The following is a 12,402-nucleotide window of genomic DNA, read 5'->3' as shown; positions in this document are numbered from 1 at the left end:
GTGAGCTGATGACAGGAGGAGAAATTGAAGTGAAAGCAGGGTGAAGTATCGGAGGTGGTAGGTGTGGTGTGGCCTCACACTCCGGTACAGTAGGTGGCGTTGTATGCGCATCAGTCGGTTGCGATTCCCCCGATAAAAGTTAAAGAAGAATAAACCTTTTACACGACAGCTGACCGGACCTCTTGCCTAAAAACAACGACAGAAACAGAAAATATCACAAATATTAGTTTGAATTTGTTGTATTTTTAGCGTTTTAAACAAGGGTGACTACTATTTGAAGTTGTAAAGCCATGGAACCGACAGCGCCCAAAGGTGTGTGGGAGTTAGACATTTAGATAGTTTACTAACAATATTTGTCATGTTTTATAAGCTAGAGTGTTAGCTTCACCATTATGAGTCAAAGTTTGACTTGTAGTTATCTAACTAGACATTTTATGCTTTACCTTAATGTAGCTACCGGTGGGCTAGTTTTCTAGTTAGACAGAAACGGTCTGAAAATGTATTATATGTTTTGTCATGTTTACATTTATGCCTGAAAAGCTAGCTAACTACTTTGACATAAAATTACATTAAAATCCATGTAGACCCAGTTCCACAATGCCAGTCATGTTGTTCATACTGTGAAATTGAAATGAATAGAAAGATATTGAACCCTCTTAACGAGAAAATAATGGGTCACTCTAATGGCTGCCTGGTGTTGTGATGCCATCATTTCCATGCTAATTAAACATCTCTTAAAACTGATGCTGGATTTGTTATGGTAATGTGGAATGCTAATTCATATGATGCAGCTCATGGAATGTATTTTTTTGTTTAATCAACGAAATCACAAAGCAGATTGACTTCCTGCTTTTACTTCCAGGCATGGGTACACTGTGGTTTTTAATTTTTTTATTTTACTAGGCAAGTCAGTTAAGAACACATTCTTATTTTCAATGACGGCCTGGGAACAGTGGGTTAACTGCCTGTTCAGGGGCAGAACGACAGATTTGTACCTTGTCAGCTCGGGGTTTGAAACTCGCAACATTCCCGGTTACTAGTCCAACGCTCTAACCACTAGGCTACGCTGCCGCCCCAGTACTGGTTATAGTGTGGGGTCTGCCATCATTGACTTGAATAGGGACGCCTGTTCTATCCATTATATTTCTATTGTTCATGCTCAAACTTCCTCCACAGCAAGCTGAAGAAACTGAGTGAAGACAGTCTCACAAAACAACCGGAGGAGGTCTTTTGATCTTCTGGAAAAACTAGGTGAAGGGTGAGAATATTCATTCATTCATATATTTTCTTACAGCATTATAACTTGAATAACACTTATAATGAAAATAAAGAGATGTTCATGTAAATTGACATTGTAATAATGACTAGATTATTTATGCAACAGCTGATGGAACCACTAATGTAGATATTGTTGAGGTATTACCCTTACAAACTATCTCATGAACTTCTTATTTTTTCTTAAGATGCTTACGTTTTTACATGTGTTTTGTGAATCTGGGCCCTGGTCTTTGGTACTTTCTGCATAATTTCCACTGTCTTGATTCATCTCCTCCAGGTCCTATGGCAGTGTGTTTAAAGCCATCCATAAGGAGTCAGGCCAGGTGGTGGCTATCAAACAGGTGCCTGTTGAGTCAGACCTCCAGGAGATCATCAAGGAGATATCCATCATGCAGCAGTGTGACAGGTATTCTGTATGTAAGAGAGGAAAGAGTCTCTGGCCCAGACGTTCATCAGGCAGAGCTAGCATGGCTCCAGAGGCTAGTGAGAAGAGAACAGTCTCCTCCACAATCACATAACCAGTACCCCACACTCTGTTACTATAACCAGTACCCCACACTCTGTTACTATAACCAGTACCTCACTCTGTTACTATAACCAGTACCCCACACTCTGTTACTATAACCAGTACCCCACACTCTGTTACTATAACCAGTACCCCACACTCTGTTACTATAACCAGTACCCCACACTCTGTTACTATAACCAGTACCCCACACTCTGTTATAACCAGTACCCCACACTCTGTTACTATAACCAGTACCCCACACTCTGTTACTATAACCAGTACCCCACACTCTGTTACTATAACCAGTACCCCACACTCTGTTACTATAAACCAGTACCCCACACTCTGTTACTATAACCAGTCTGTTACCCAGTACCCCACACTTGTTACACACTCCTGTTACTATAACCAGTAACCAGTACCACACACTCTGTTACTATAACCAGTACCACACACTCTGTTACTATAACCAGTACCACACACTCTGTTACTATAACCAGTACCCCACACTCTATTACTATAACCAGTACCCCACACTCTGTTACTATAACCAGTACCACAGACACTACCCCACACTCTGTTACTATAACCAGTACCCCACACTCTGTTACTATAACCAGTACCCCACACTCTGTTACTATAACCAGTACCCCACACTCTGTTACTATAACCAGTACCCCACACTCTGTTACTATAACCAGTACCCCACACTCTGTTAATATAACCAGTACCCCACACTCTGTTTGCTCACCTTTCATCGATAATTGTTTGTTCACTGTCTCTCCTCCTGTCCAGTCCCTATGTGGTGAAGTACTATGGCAGCTACTTTAAGAACACAGACCTGTGGATAGTGATGGAGTACTGTGGAGCCGGGTCTGTTTCAGACATCATCAGACTACGCAATAAGACGGCAGTATTGACTAAAAGTGTGAGAATGAAGATGATCTTTGTATTTCGGTAGCCTTACCAGTCATTTCTCATGTTAATGTGTATTCATAGACTACTGAATTATCAGAATGAATCATTTATACCATCTCCTCTTGTAAAGCTCACAGAGGATGAGATAGCCACCATCCTCAAGTCCACATTGAAAGGTCTGGAGTATCTGCATTTCATGAGGAAGATCCACAGAGACATCAAGGCAGGCAACATTCTCCTCAACACAGAGGGCCATGCCAAACTGGCTGACTTTGGAGAAGGGACAACTCACGGCCTGTCTACCTGTCTGTGTCTAACTGTCTGTGTCTACCTGTCTGTGTCTACCTGTCTGTGTCTACCTGTCTGTGTCTACCTGTCTGTGTCTACCTGTCTGTGTCTACCTGTCTGTGTCTACCTGTCTGTGTCTACCTGTCTGGCCTGTCTGTGTCTACCTGTCTGTGTCTACCTGTCTGAGTCTGCCTGTCTGAGTCTGCCTGTCTGAGTCTGCCTGTCTGAGTCTGCCTGTCTGAGTCTGCCTGTCTGAGTCTACCTGTCTGAGTCTACCTGTCTGTGTCTACCTGTCTGTGTCTACCTGTCTGAGTCTGCCTGTCTGAGTCTGCCTGTCTGAGTCTGCCTGTCTGAGTCTGCCTGTCTGAGTCTGCCTGTCTGTGTCTACCTGTCTGTGTCTACCTGTCTGTGTCTACCTGTCTGTGTCTACCTGTCTGTGTCTACCTGTCTGAGTCTGCCTGTCTGTGTCTACCTGTCTGAGTCTGCCTGTCTGAGTCAAATCAAATCAAATCAAATTTTATTTGTCACATTCACATGGTTAGCAGATGTTAATGCGAGTGTAGCGAAATGCTTGTGCTTCTAGTTCCGACAATGCAGTGATAACCAACAAGTAATCTAACTAACAATTCCAAAACTACTGTCTTATACACAGTGTAAAGGGATAAGGAACATGTACATAAGGATATATGAATGAGTGATGGTACAGAGCAGCATACAGTAGATGGTATCGAGTACAGTATATACATATGAGATGAGTGTGTAGACAAAGTAAACAAAGGGCATAGTTAAAGTGGCTAGTGATACATGTGTTACATAAGGATGCAGTCGATGTTGTAGAGTACAGTATATACATATGCATATGAGATGAATAAATGTAGGGTAAGTAACATTATATAAGGTAGCATTGTTTAAAGTGGCTAGTGATATATTTACATCATTTCCCATCAATTTCCATTATTAAAATGGCTGGAGTTGGGTCAGTGTCAATGACAGTGTGTTGGGCAGCAGCCACTCAATGTTAGTGGTGGCTATTTAACAGTCTGATGGCCTTGAGATAGAAGCTGTTTTTCAGTCTCTCGGTCCCAGCTTTGATGCACCTGTACTGACCTCGACCTCTCTGGATGATAGCGGGGTGAACAGGCAGTGGTTCGGGTGGTTGATGTCCTTGATGATCTTTATGGCCTTCCTGTAACAACGGGTGGTGTAGGTGTCCTGGAGGGCAGGGGTTTGCCCCCGGTGATGCGTTGTGCAGTCCTCACTACCCTCTGGAGAGCCTTACGGTTGAGGGCGGAGCAGTTGCCGTACCAGGCGGTGATACAGCCCGCCAGGATGCTCTCGATTGTGCATCTGTAGAAGTTTGTGAGTGCTTTTGGTGACAAGCCGAATTTCTTCAGCCTCCTGAGGTTGAATAGGCGCTGCTGCGCCTTCACGACGCTGTCAGTGTGAGTGGACAATTCAGTTTGTCTGTGATGTATGCCGAGGAACTTAAAATCAGCTACCCTCTCCACTACTGTTCCATCGATGTGGATAGGGGGGTGTTCCCTCTGCTGTTTCCTGAAGTCCACAATCATCTCCTTAGTTTTGTTGACGTTGAGTGTGAGGTTATTTTCCTGACACCACACTCCAAGGGCCCTCACCTCCTCCCTGTAGGCCGTCTCGTCGTTGTTGATAATCAAGCCTACCACTGTTGTGTCGTCCGCAAACTTGATGATTGAGTTGGGCGTGCGGCCACGAGTCGTATGAACAGGAGTACAGGAGAGGGCTCAGAACGCACCCTTGTGGGGCCCCCGTGCTGGAGGATCAGCGGGGAGGAGATGTTGTGCCTACCCTCACCACCTGGGGCGGCCCGTCAGGAAGTCCAGTACCCAGTTGCAGAGGGCGGGGGTCGAGACCCCAGGGTCTCGGCTTGATGACGAGCTTGGAGGGTACTATGGTGTTGAATGTCGAGGCTGTAGTCGATGAAAACAGCATTCTCCCACAGGTATTCCTCTTTGTCCAGGTGGGTTAGGGCAGTGTGCAGTGTGGTTGAGATTGCATCGTCTGTGGGACCTATTTGGGCGGTAAGCAAATTGGAGTGGGTCTAGGGTGTCCAGGTAGGGTGGAGGTGATATGGTCCTTGACTAGTCTCTCAAAGCACTTCATGATGACGGAAGTGAGTGCTATGGGGGCGGTAGTCGTTTAGCTCAGTTACCTTAGCTTTCTTGGGAACAGGAACAATGGTGGCCCTCTTGAAGCATGTGGGAACAGCAGACTGGTATAGGGATTGATTGAATATGTCCGTAAACACACCGGCCAGCTGGTCTACGCATGCTTGGAGGGCGCGGCTGGGGATGCCGTCTGGGCCTGCAGCCTTGCGAGGTTAACACGTTTAAATGTCTTACTCACCTCGGCTGCAGTGAAGGAGAGACTGCATGTTTCCGTTGCAGGCCGTGGTCAGTGGCACTGTATTGTCCTCAAAGCGGGCAAAAAGTTATTTAGTCTGCCTGGGAGCAAGACATCCGAGACAGTCTGCCTGTCTGGAGTCTGCCTGTCTGTGTCTACCTGTCTGAGTCTGCCTGTCTGAGTCTGCCTGTCTGAGTCTGCCTGTCTGAGTCTGCCTGTCTGAGTCTGCCTGTCTGAGTCTGCCTGTCTGTGTCTACCTGTCTGTGTCTGCCTGTCTGGGCCTACCTGTCTGAGTCTACCTGTCTGAGTCTGCCCTGCCTGTCTGAGTCTGCCTGTGTCTGAGTCTGCCTGCCTGTCTGAGTCTGCCTGCCTGTCTGGAGTCTGCCTGCCTGTCTGAGTCTGCCTGCCTGTCTGAGTCTGCCTGCCTGCCTGTGTCTGCCTGCCTGTCTGCCTGCCTGTCTGTCTGCCTGTCTGTGCCTGCCTGTCTGTCTGCCTGCCTGCCTGTCTGTCTGTCTGTCTGTCTGTCTGTCTGTCTGTCTGTCTGTCTGTCTGTCTGTCTGTCTGTCTGTCTGTCTGCCTGTGTTTGCATGTCTGCCTGTGTCTGTCTGCCCGTCTGTGTCTGCATGTCTGCCTGTCTGTGTCTGCATGTCTGCCTGTGTCTGTCTGCCTGTCTGTGTCTGTGTGTCTGCCTGTCTGTGTCTGTGTGTCTGTCTGCCTGTGTCTGCCTGTCTGTCTACCTGTCTGTGTCTGCCTGTCTGTCTACCTGTCTGTGTCTACCTGTCTGTGTCTGTCTGTGTCTGTCTGCCTGTGTCTGTCTGCCTGTCTGTCTGCCTGTGTCTGTCTGTCTGTCTGTGTCTGCATGTCTGTCTTCAATCCTCTCTCTGTCTCCCTGAAGTGAATTCTGTCTAACGATGTAATCTGGTGTCAGTTTGATCAGGCTTCTTATTTTCCTTGTAGTGATTGTAGCAGTGTATCACAGAAGTTTATATAGATGAGACTAATGCTCCTATTATTCTGTCCCTGTCTAGGACACGATGGCAAAGCGGAACACAGTGATCGGACTCCGTTCTGGATGGCTCCAGAGGTCATCCAGGAGATCGGATATAACTGTGTGGCAGACATCTGGTCCCTGGGCATCACCTCTATAGAGATGGCTGAGGGCAAACCTCCCTACGCTGATATACATCCCATGAGGGTGAGTCTAACCCTGGGCATCACCTCTATAGAGATGGCTGAGGGCAAACCTCCCTACGCTGATATACATCCCATGAGGGTGAGTCTAACCCTGGGCATCACCTCTATAGAGATGGCTGAGGGCAAACCTCCCTACGCTGATATACATCCCATGAGGGTGAGTCTAACAACCCTGAGGATGGCTGAGGGCAAACCTCCTAACCCCATGAGGGTGAGCTTAACTAACCCTGGGCATCACCTCTATAGAGATGGCTGAGGGCAAACCTCCCTACGCTGATATACATCCCATGAGGGTGAGTCTAACCTCTAACCCTGGGCATCACCTCTTATAGAGATGGCTGAGGGCAAACCTCCTACGCTGATATACATCCCATGAGGGGTGAGTCTAACCTCTAACCCTGGGCATCACCTCTATAGAGATGGCTGAGGGCAAACCTCCCTACGCTGACATCCCATGAGGGTGAGTCTAACCTCTAACCCTGGGCATCACTCTATAGAGATGGCCGAGGGCAACCTCCCTACATCATCCTATGAGGGTGAGTCTAACCTCTAACCCTGGGCATCACCTCTATAGAGATGGCTGAGGGCAAACCTCCCTACGCTAATATACATCCCATGAGGGTGAGTCTGACCTTCTAACCCTGGGCATCACCTCTATAGAGATGGCTGGAGGGCAAACCTCCCTACGCTGATATACATCCCATGAGGGTGAGTCTGAGTTTGGGCATCACCTCTATAGAGATGGCTGAGGGCAAACCTCCTACGCTGATATACATCCCATGAGGGTGAGTCTAACCTCTAACCCTGGGCATCACCTCTATAGAGATGGCTGAGGGCAAACCTCCCTACGCTGATATACATCCCATGAGGGTGAGTCTAACCCTGGGCATCACCTCTATAGAGATGTGAGCAAACCTGAGGGCAAACCTCCCATGAGGGTGAGTCTAACCCATGATATCTCCCAACTAACCTGAGGGTGAGTCTAACTCCCTAACCCTGGGCATCACCTCTATAGAGATGGCTGAGGGCAAACCTCCCTACGCTGATATACATCCCATGAGGGTGAGTCTAACCTCTAACCCTGGGCATCACCTCTATAGAGATGGCTGAGGGCAAAACCTCCCTACGCTGATATACATCCCATGAGGGTGAGTCTGAGTTTGGGCAGGACAGTTCAGTGAGGTTAGTCTCATTGTTGATTATAATTCACCTAGCTGCTGACTATACCTGAAAAATAAGACATCTGGGATACTTCACAAACACCTGGATGTCTCAGAATCACAAATAAACATTCTTCCAAATATATTTTATAACCCTTTTTTGGTAACTACATGATTCCATGTGTGTAATTTCATAAGTTTTATGTCTTCACTATTATTCTACAATATAGAAAATAGTAACAATAAAGAAAACCCTTGAATGAGAAGGTGTCAACTTCTGACTGGTCAAATGTTTCTTTATTTGTACTATTTTCTACATTGTAGAATAATAGTGAAGACATCAAAACTATGAAATAACACATATGGAATCATGTAGTTACCAAAAAAAAAAAAAAGTGTTAAACAAATCAAAATATATTTGAGATTCTTCCAAGTAGCCAAGCTTTGCCTTGATGACAGCTTTACACACTCTTGGCATTCTCTGAACCAGTTTCATGAGGTAGTCACCTGGAATGCATTTCAATTAAACAGGTGTGCCTTAACTTCATTTGTGGAATTTCTTTCCTTAATGTGTTTGAGCCAATCAGTTGAGTTGTGACAAGTTAGGGTGGTATACAGAACAACCCTATTTGGTAAAAGACCAAGTCCATATTATAGCAAAAACAGCTCAAATAAGCAAAGAGAAACAACAGTCCATCATTACCTTAAGACATGAAGGTCAGTCCATCATTACCTTAAGACATGAAGGTCAGTCCATCATTACCTTAAGACATGAAGGTCAGTCCATCATTACTGTAAGACATGAAGGTCAGTCCATCATTACCTTAAGACATGAAGGTCAGTCCATCATTACCTTAAGACATGAAGGTCAGTCCATCATTACCCTTAAGACATGAAGGTCAGTCCATCATTACCTTAAGACATGAAGGTCAGTCAATACAGAACATTTCAAGGACTCTGAAAGTTTCTTTCAAGTGCAGTCGCAAAACCATCAAGCGCAATGATTACACTGGCGCTCATGAGGACCGCCACAGGAAAGGAGGGACCCCATAGTTACCTCTGCTGCAGAGGATAAGTTCATTAGAGTTACCAGCCTCAGAAATAGCAGCCCAAATAAATACTTCACAGAGGTCAAGTAACAGACACATCTCAACATCAACTGTTCAGAGGAGACTGTGAATCAGAAACCACTACTAAAGGACACTAATAATAAAGATTTGCTTGGGCCAAGAAACATGAGCAATGGACATTAGACCAGTGGAAATCTGTCCTTTGGTCTGATGAGTCCAAACTTGAAATTTTGGTTCCAACCCCTGTCTTTGTGAGACGAGGTGTGGCTGAACAGATGATCTCCGCATGTGTGTTTCCCCACCGTGAAGCATGGAGGAGATGGTGTGGGGGTGCTTTGCTGGTGACACTGTCAATGATTTATTTCGAATTCAAGGGACATAGCCAGCATGGCTACTCACAACATTCTGCAGCAACACGCCATCCCATCTGGGCTTAGTGAGACTCATTTGTTTTTCAACAGGACAATGACTCAAAACACACCTCCAGGCTGTGTAGGGCTATTTGACCAAGAAGGAAAGTGATGGAGTGCTGCATCAGATGTCCTGGCCTCTACAATCACCCGACCTCAACCCAGTTGAGATGATTTAGGATGAGTTGGACCGCAGAGTGAAGGAAAAAGCAGACAACAAATGCTCAGCATATGTGGGAATTCCTTCAAGACTGATGTAAAAGAATTCAGGTTAAGCTGGTTGTGAGAATGCCAACAGTGTGCAAAGCTGTCATCTAGGTGAAGGGTGGCAACTTTGAAGAATATAAAGTATATTTTGATTTGTTTAACACTTTTTTGTTACTTCATGATTCCATATGTGTTTCATAGTTGTGATGTCTTCATTGATATTCTACAATGCTCTAAAATAGTAAAAAGAAAAACTCTAATGAGTAGGTCTGTCCAAACTTTTGACTGGTACTGTGTGTGAGTCCATGCAAGAGCGTTAGTCAATGCAGGTAGTCCCGCTTAGGGCATTTGATTAGCTATTTAGCTGTCTTGTTTAGCAGTCTTATATTTGAAGCTGTTCAGGGTCCTGTTGGTTCCACACTTAGTGCAGCGGTATCGTTTGGGTCGTGCGGTAGCATACAGAACAGTCTATGACTTCCGGTGGCTGGAGTCTGATATTTTTAGACCTTCCCTCTGACACCGCCTGGATATAAAGGTCCTGGATGGCAGAGAGCTCTCGGCCCCGTGATGTACTGGGCTTTTTACTCAACACACTTTGTAGCGCCTTGCGGGGCCTGGTGCCTTGGCAGGTGCTCGAACTTCAAGCAGTCTATAGACATTCATTGGGGGTTGTGTGAGATGGCCTCCTTTTGCAAATTTTTCGTCTATAACATTCATTAGGTTACAGAGAGGTTCTTGTAGTTCAAGCGTCTATAGACATTCAGGGCTACAGAGAGGTTCTGTACCAAGCGGCTCATAGACATTCATTAGGGTTTGCTAATGAGGTTTATACTACTCAAGCTAATCCAGGGTGTTTTCTGTCTCCCCTCCTTCCTCTGTATTACTGTCAGGCTATTTTCCTTCATGATCCTCCAACCAACCTCTCACCTACATTCAGGAAGCCTGTAGCTGTGACAGACGACTTCACACACTTTGTAAAGAAATGCCTGGTGAAGAACCCAGAACAGAGAGCTACAGCCACGCAACTACTACAGGTGAGAGATACACACACAACTACTACAGGTGAGACACACACACAACTACTACAGGTGAGACGCACACACACACACAACTACTACAGGTGAGAGATACACACACAACTACTACAGGTGAGAGATACACACACAACTACTACAGGTGAGAGATACACACGCAACTACTACAGGTGAGACACACACACACACACAGCTACTACAGGTGAGAGATACACACGCAACTACTACAGGTGAGAGATACACACACAACTACTACAGGTGAGAGATACACACACAACTACTACAGGTGAGAGATACACACACAACTACTACAGGTGAGAGATACACACACACAACTACTACAGGTGAGAGATACACACGCAACTACTACAGGTGAGAGATACACACACACAACTACTACAGGTGAGAGATACACACACAACTACTACAGGTGAGACACACACAACTACTACAGGTGAGAGATACACAACTATTACAGGTGAGAGATACACACACAACTACTACAGGTGAGAGATACACACACAACTACTGCAGGTGAGAGATACACACGCAGCTACTACAGGTGAGAGATACACACACAACTACTACAGGTGAGAGATACACACACAACTACTACAGGTGAGAGATACACACACAACTACTACAGGTGAGAGATACACACACACACACACAGCTACTACAGGTGAGAGATACACACACAACTACTACAGGTGAGAGATACACACACAACTACTACAGGTGAGAGATACAGCACACACACAGCTACTACAGGTGAGAGATACAGCCACACAACTACTACAGGTGAGAGATACAGCCACACAACTACTACAGGTGAGAGATACACACACACACACACAGCTACTACAGGTGAGAGATACACACACAACTACTACAGGTGAGAGATACACACACAACTACTACAGGTGAGAGATACACACACACACACAGCTACTACAGGTGAGAGATACACACACAACTACTACAGGTGAGAGATACACACACAACTACTACAGGTGAGAGATACACACACACACACAGCTACTACAGGTGAGAGATACACACACAACTACTACAGGTGAGAGATACACACACAACTACTACAGGTGAGAGATACACACACACACACAGCTACTACAGGTGAGAGATACACACAGAACTACTACAGGTGAGAGATACACACACAACTACTACAGGTGAGAGATACACACACAACTACTACAGGTGAGAGATACACACACAGCTACTACAGGTGAGAGATACACACACAGCTACTACAGGTGAGAGATACACACACAGCTACTACAGGTGAGAGATACACACACAGCTACTACAGGTGAGAGATACACACACAACTACTACAGGTGAGAGATACACACACAGCTACTACAGGTGAGAGATACACACACAACTACTACAGGTGAGAGATACACACGCAACTACTACAGGTGAGAGATACACACACAACTACTACAGGTGAGAGATACACACACAACTACTACAGGTGAGAGATACACACACAACTACTACAGGTGAGAGATACACACGCAACTACTACAGGTGAGAGATACACACGCAACTACTACAGGTGAGAGATACACACGCAACTACTACAGGTGAGAGATACACACACAACTACTACAGGTGAGAGATACACACACAACTACTACAGGTGGAGAGATACACACGCAACTACTACAGGTGTAGAGATACACGCAACTACTACAGGTGAGAGATACACACGCAACTACTACAGGTGAGAGATACACACGCAACTACTACAGGTGAGAGATACACCACGCAACTACTACAGGTGAGAGATACACACGCAACTACTACAGGTGAGAGATACACACGCAACTACTACAGGTGAGAGATACACACGCAACTACTACAGGTGAGAGATACACACGCAACTACTACAGGTGAGAGATACACACGCAACTACTACAGGTG

General features: G+C 45.7%; 1 pseudogene; it reads left to right on the top strand.

The window, feature by feature from the left end:
- Positions 1-1,176: 1,176 nt before the first annotated feature.
- Positions 1,177-10,449, top strand: LOC124030154 (annotated as a pseudogene).
- The last annotated feature ends 1,953 nt before the right edge of the window (positions 10,450-12,402 follow it).

Source organism: Oncorhynchus gorbuscha, unplaced genomic scaffold (assembly GCF_021184085.1).
Source record: "Oncorhynchus gorbuscha isolate QuinsamMale2020 ecotype Even-year unplaced genomic scaffold, OgorEven_v1.0 Un_scaffold_9535, whole genome shotgun sequence".
NCBI classification, from domain to species: Eukaryota; Metazoa; Chordata; class Actinopteri; order Salmoniformes; family Salmonidae; genus Oncorhynchus; species Oncorhynchus gorbuscha.
Note: the sequence above shows the minus strand (reverse complement) of the source record. Positions and strands in the feature narration are given on the sequence as shown.